This window comes from Triticum aestivum, chromosome 4D, assembly GCF_018294505.1.
Source record: "Triticum aestivum cultivar Chinese Spring chromosome 4D, IWGSC CS RefSeq v2.1, whole genome shotgun sequence".
NCBI lineage: Eukaryota > Viridiplantae > Streptophyta > Magnoliopsida > Poales > Poaceae > Triticum > Triticum aestivum.
In genome coordinates, this window is record NC_057805.1 from 93,005,540 (window position 1) to 93,012,732 (window position 7,193).

General features: G+C 49.1%; 1 pseudogene; it reads right to left on the minus strand.

Annotated features, from left to right (window-relative positions):
• Window positions 1–5,226: 5,226 nt before the first annotated feature.
• LOC123100042 (ethylene-responsive transcription factor ERF113-like) lies at window positions 5,227–5,817 on the minus strand (annotated as a pseudogene).
• Between the last annotated feature and the right edge of the window lie 1,376 nt (window positions 5,818–7,193).

Here is a 7,193-nt window from a genome sequence, read left to right on the forward strand (position 1 = left end):
CGAAGCAAGCAGGTGCGGGGCGTCCTCCATCGGGCCAGCACAAAGGGCATAGGCTGGGTCATGCGGCCACCCCTTTTTGGCGAAGAATTTACATGCGGAAAACCACCGCTGGACAACTACACACTACTAAGGAAAAGTCTATACACAGAATCTTATCAGCAGCGCGTTTTAAAATAAGGCGCTGCTGCTACGTAGCAGTAGCGCGCTCCTACAGAACTCGCTTTTGAAATAAATGTAGCAGTAGCGCGCCTGTAAGCCGCGCTACTGTTATAATTTCCACGACCCCGCCGTGAAGCTAATTCTAGTAGCAGCGCGTCAATACGAAGAGCGCTACTGCTACAGATCATAGCAGTAGCGCATTCCTACAATACCCGCTACTACTAAGTTTACTACAAAAATTTAGTCCCACCTCACTCCGCGAAGAGGGTTTCTACCACCTTAAATATGTTACTTCTCAAACTATCACAAGCACTTGGTCTTCATTGAACTCTATGTGTAGAATTTGTGGCCGCAATATGAGTCTTCACCGGTTCGTAAACCGGTGAGGACTCATGTTGACAAATCAGATTGTACACAAAAATATCATTGATGATCAATGTATTTTTGATGTTTATTTTTACATGCTGACACATAGCAGTAGCGTGTTCTGACTGAAAGGCGCTACTGCTAGGTCGTTTAGCAGTAGCGCGCGGCGCTACTGCTAAGCCACTCTATCTTCCACCCCTCACTCTCCTCTCTCTGATCCACTCACACTCACACTCACACTCACACTCACTCGATCTCCCCCTCAACCCCCCGCGCCGGTCCTCCCCCGCCGGCCGCCGTCGCCTACCCCTCCTCCCTCTGCGCCGCCGTCACCTCCTCCTCCTCCTCCTCGCTGGACTCGGTAATCCTTCGCCGGCCGCCCTCCTCCTTCGTCCTCCCTCCACTCCTCCGTTCCCCGCCGGCCGGCCCCTCCTCGCTCCACCTTCCTCCTCCGTCCTACTCTCTCCTCCCTCCTCCAGTCGCCCCTCCTTCTCCCCCTCCCTCCTCCATCCACAACCCCTCCCCCTGCTACATTTTGATTTAGTAGGCTAGTTCCTATGCAACATTTTGATTTAGTTGATTTAGTAGGCTAGTTGATTTAGAACATTTTGATTTAGTTGATTTAGTAGGCTAGTTGATTTAGTTGATTTAGAACATTTTGATTTAGTTGATTTAGTACGCTAGTTGATAGCTCTGAAGATTTGGCACGACCTAGCTAGATGCTTGGAAAGAAATGCACCCTTTTATTGTTATTTTTTCTGTACATGGATAGCTAGATGCTTTTGTTTTTCTGTAATAAGTTATTTTTTGGCAAAATGTAGGTGCCAATTTAGTTAATCCTTTGCTCATATTGCTTTAGGAAAATGGATCGTTAATATCACATGCTACTGTTTTTCTTTCCTGTGAAGTGGATCGTTAATCCTTTGCTCATATTGCTTTAGGAAAATGGCGCCACCACCACCACCACCATGTCGACTGTGCAAGTCAAGGTGCGCTAGCAGCCTTGCAACTGGCAAGCTGTTCGACATCTACTTCCAGCCGAGTTTTCATCATGCGGCGGTAAGTAATTATATGAAATGTAACAACTATTTTATTTTTAGTGTTGGCATTACTGCATTGTGTCATTTTGCTTTTTTTACACATATCGTCCCATGCAATGTGAGGTTGAAATTCAACAAGCTGACAGGAGACATTGTGACATTTGAGGCTCCCGGGGGCCCTACACTATGGAGGTCGAGAAAGGACGCAATATGTCGCAGATTGGAGGAGATGCATGGGCCCGTTTCCTCACCCGCATGCGTCTTACTGGTGGTGAGTTGATCAGCTTCTTCTTCAGAGTGGAAAGACCCAAGCTGGCTGTCATTTATATCAACCTGGCGGAAGATGATGAGGACCCACTTCATGAAGCCATCGTAGCTCAAAGAATGAGGCTGAGCGAGGAGGAGGTGTGCAACCTATGGGACATAATTCCGCCACGTGATGACTTTGTTGGGGTGCCATTCGTGACCCGCCTGACAAGTACCATGGCCGATCGGCATGATATGGTATGTTATACTAACTGTAGTAATTTGATGATATATATATGCTTTATTGTTATACTTACAAATGCAAATTATCTGATGATATGCTTAGTGTAGAGTCCAATGATGTGCTGTGTGGAATCTAGTCGATGATATGCTTTAGTGTAGAGTCCCATCACATGCTTATTAGTGTAGAATTCAAGGAACTATTAATAGTGTAGATAATCCATATATATTTATTAGTAGAATTCATGCTTAGTACAAATGTGTAGTACTGTGTCTTTTGATAGTGTAGAAATTTATACTTAATAGAAATATATTTGCAAGAGTATGTGCGAGGCTATTTATTAATTGGTATGTTTTTCTTATTCAGAAATTGCCGAAGAGCCTATCTGTGAGTTGTGGTATCGAGCCTGATGAAGAAGGCTCAGCTGGACTACGCCTTACCACAAGGGGCTCCGTCACCACTTGTACTTACCGCATGGACACGGACGGTCGCACACACTTAAACTCGGTTGGGTGGAAGAGATTCCTCGTTGGCAAGAATCTTCGTGTTGGACATGCCATCCTAATTACTATCAGGAACACCCACCGCCCAGGCTTGAGGATGATGATCGTCGTCGATATCATCTAGAACTACATATGTGTGTGGCTGTATGACTATATATACCTAGTAGAACTGCTATATATGTGTGGCTGTAAGACTACCTAGTACTGCTTGAGGATGCATGTTGACTATATATGAAATTGTTATCTAGTACTACCTAGTACCTATAATGCTTTATGAAATTGTATCTAGTAGTACTTAGTATCTGGAAATTGCAGTTTAGTGAAACTGAACGGGGTAGGAAGCGGGGGGAAAATGATGAAAGATACAGCAGTAGCGTGGGGTTAGGAATGCGCTACAGCTAAGTAATAATAGCGCGTTCCAGAAAAGCGCTGCTGATATAGTCAATAGTAGTAGCGCGCCGCGCTACTACTAACAATTAGGTGTAGCGCCGTAGTAGTAGCGCAGCTACCCGCGCTGCTGATAGCCTCAAAACCCGCGCTACTATTAGGGTTTGCCACTGTCTCAACAACATTAGCTTATTCCGGTTCTCTAGGTCTACTCATCAGCGAGATGGCCCTCCGCCTGCCCCGCACTATTCCATACTCTAGCTTCCTCGACGATCCTGCAAATCAATATCGTGGCTGGAGTGCGAAGATTTTTGAATATTCTCGCATTCCGTTCGTTCCAAGTGATCCACCATACGAGCTGCACCAGGGAGCTCCATGCTTTCCTACCCTTCGTCGGGAACGTGCCAGTGGTGTGATTGGACCATTCCAGCAGGGAGGTGGTGGTAGCCGAGGGCACAAGACTGACCGGAAGATTGCACCGTGGAATAACGCCCTGCCCGATGGCGATAGAGAACGGGCACGAAGCAAGCAGGTACGGGGCGTCCTCCATCGGGCTAGCACAAAGAGCATAGGTGGGTCGTGCGGCCACCCCTTTTGGCGAGCATGTCGGCTGTGTTGCAACACCCAAGGATCGCCAACCATCTCAAAACCTCGCACTTCCCAGGGGCATCAGATTTCCAAATGAACTTGTCGAAACTGGTGTGGCAACTCCCCTCGAATTGGATGTGGTACGCCGATTTTGAGTTGTAGACACCGCCAGCCTTCCACCTCCACGAAACAGAATCCGGTTCCGTCCCAAGCACAGTCAGATTTGTTTCTGTCCAAAGCCTTGCGAACTCCCTTGTGGCCTCGGGAGAGAGATTTCGCTTGAGATACGTGATCCATCTACCACCATTCAAAGCTTGCACGGCAGTGAGGTTCTTCCTGGTGCATTCACCGAAAAGGGAGGGGAAACGCACTTGGAAGCTCACCCCATCATGCCATGGCTCCCTTCAAAAGGATAAGCATGCCCCATCCCCAAGGTGGAAGATGACTCCCACATTGAACATGGTCCTTACCCTAGGATCAACCGCGAGTTCAATTCCAAGCCACAACTTGTTTGAATTAGATCATAATTGCCACAACCATCGCACACGTAGGGCCACACTCTGCTTAGTTAGGTCAAGGACACCGAGGCCGCCGAAATCAGTTGGCCGTCATACCAGCTTCCAATTGGCGAGACACTTTCCGCCCGAGGAGATCTCTTGCCCGCCCCAAAGAATAACTCCGTGCTTTTAACGTGAAAAATGTTTTTTCCGCCTAGGTTTTTCTGTATGCGTGGGTTTTCTTTCCGGTTTTTCTTTCTTCCTTTTCTGTTTTTTTTCATTCTACCTGGTTTTAGTGTATTTGTCCCATTTTTACTTTTCATTTATTTATTTTCCCCTGGTTTCCTTTTACTTTTTATATTCCCATTTCTTTTTCCCTTTAGAAAAAAATCATGTTTTTATTGTAAAAAATGAGTGAACATTTTTTACAACAACATGAATATTTGTTGTTCAAGATTATGTGAACATTATTTTACATTTTTATCAATATTTACTAAAACATGTAACATTATAAAAATACCAGGAACATTATATCGACTAGAATAAATATTTTCTAAGAATTAGATGATCAAATTTATACGTTCAGGACCATTTTTTTAATGTTATGACCATAATTTTAAGCAAGTAATTTTTTAAAGTGTCACAAGCATTTTTTTTCACCGGCGTGGACTTTTAAAAAAAGTTGCAAGGACAATGTTTTACAGTTTATGAACATTTAAACATGTGATTTTTTTATAAACTTATCCTCATATTTTAACCTTAATACACTAATTTTTTTTAAAACATTGACAAAAATAAACAATAAAAACAGAAGGTGGAAAAAATAAAAGGAAAACGTATGTGCATATACGGCGCTGCTGACGTTCCTGTCCCGCGAGGGGCCTCACACATTTACGAGGATGCAGCAGGCGAAGCTGGCATAGCCCTCCTAAGAGCATCTCCAATAGATGGTCCAAAATTTGGCGGTCCAAAACCGGAGATGTAAAATTTGGACCGCCAAAAAGTACATTTTGGAGCTCCGAAAAAAGCTCAACTCCAACAGATGGTCCAAAAGAGCAACTCCAATAGATGGTCCAAAATGAAGATGTAAATTTTTTAAAACGACATACTACTAGTTCATTCAACATAGTTCAAACATCAAATTCAACATAGTTTCATACATGAACTTCAACTACTACTTATTCAAAGTACTAGATAAACTACTCCTCATCGTCAGAGCTGCGGAACTGCGCCCAGAACTCCTCCTTCGTCGGGTCGTCGCACCCCTCCTCCTTCTCCTCCTCATCCGAGAAGTTTGCCCAGTCCTCCTAGGAAGAGGACTCGATGGGGATCACCGTCGAGGGACCGGCCTCGTCCTCCTTCTTCGGCCCCTTCTTCTTCTGCTCTGCCTCACGCTTCCAGTAGTACTCCAGCTCGGCCTGGACGTACTCCGGATGCTCCCGAGCAAACCTCGCCATCGCCTCCTCGTCGGTCTCGCCAGCACTGACGACAACCGACGGCTTCTTCGTCTTCTTCTTCTTCGTCGTGATCTCCTTCATGTTGATGCCCTGCGGCACAAGCATCTCCGCTTCCGCCCGAGTCTCAATCTCTGGGAAGTTGAGGTGCGACTGAGGCCTCTCGGCACGTCACACCGCCACGTCGTAGGCACGCGCGGCCTCGTGGGCGGAGGGGTACGTGCCGATCCACCAACACCTTCCGGCGTCGGAGAACTCCACACCCCAGTTACCGGAGGGCTTCTGCCTCACGCCGAAGAAGCCCGACTTGCCCTTCGGCGTCTTCTTCGGCGCCATCGGAGAGCGGTGGAGCGGCGGCGGCGGCCGGGCGGGGCGGTGGCGGATGGAGCCGGGCGGGGCGGAGCTGCGGGGCGGCGGCGGCGTGCGGGGCGGTGGCGGTCGGAGCCGGGCGGGGCGGTGCCCGACGGATCTACGGGGCGGCGGCGTGCGGGGTGGTGGCGGACGGAGCTACGGCGGGCGGGCGGGCGGCGGGGCGGCATGGAAACAGCGGCGGGGGGCGGGGCGGCGACGGATCTGATGCGGGCGGCGTGTGGCGGGGCGGCGGCGGGGTGTGGCAGCGGCGGACGGGCGGGAGGTCGCGGGCGGGCGGGCGGGAAAGGAAATGAAGTGGCGGTTGGGCGTTCGCGGGCGGCGGCTAGTTTTGGACCAGATGCATCTCGTGATGTATATTTACATCGCGAGGTGTTGTATTTTACACCACGAGGAGGCCGCGGTCCAATTTTTTTTACATATGGACCGTGTGTTGGAGCTGCGTTTTTAGCCTCAGACGGTCCAAAAGTTAGTTATTTTTACATTTGGACCATCTATTGGAGATGCTCTAATATGTAAGAAATAGACGTGCACATCTGAAATCCGTTAGGCGCAACCGCTCCAGAAATCCAGTCACTGGCCAACCAACTTACTGTTGGGAAACGTTGCATGGAAAAAATAAATTCTACGCACACGCAAGATCTATCCATGAAGATGCATAGCAACGAGAGGGGAGAGTATGTCTACGTACCCTCGTAGACCATAAGCGGAAGCGTTTAGTAACGTGGTTGATGTAGTCGAACTTCTTCGCGATCCAACCGATCGAGTACCGAACGTACAACACCTCCGCGTTCAGCACACGTTCAACTCGGTGATGTCCTCGCCTTCTTGAACCAGCAAGACGGCAAGGTAGTGGATGAGTTCCAGAAGCACGACGGCGTGGTGACGGTGATGGTGAAGATATATCCGCAGGGCTTCTCCTAGGCACTATGAAAATATGACCGAGGGACGAAACTGTGGAGGAGGGCGCTGCACACGGCTAAGAGATTGTCGTGTCTTTGTGTGGCGCCCCCTCTCACATGAGGGGGGAGGCAGCCAAGAGGCGCCCGAAGTGGGGCCGAATCCCACTTGGGGTCCTGCCCCTATCCGCGCCCACCCTTGCCTTTTTAGGTGAGCGGGGAAAGGGAGGGGAGGGTGGCGCCCCCCTTTCCTTTCTCCCATGAGAAGGGGAAGGCAGGAGGGGCTAGCCCTACCCTTTCCTTCCCTAGGGCTGGCGGCCACGGAAAGAGGCGCGCCAGCCCTCTTGTGGGCTGGTGTATCTCTCCCCTTGGCCCATTAGGCCCATATACCTCCCGGGGTGTCCGGAACCCCTTCCGGCGATCCAATGACCACCCGGTACCCCC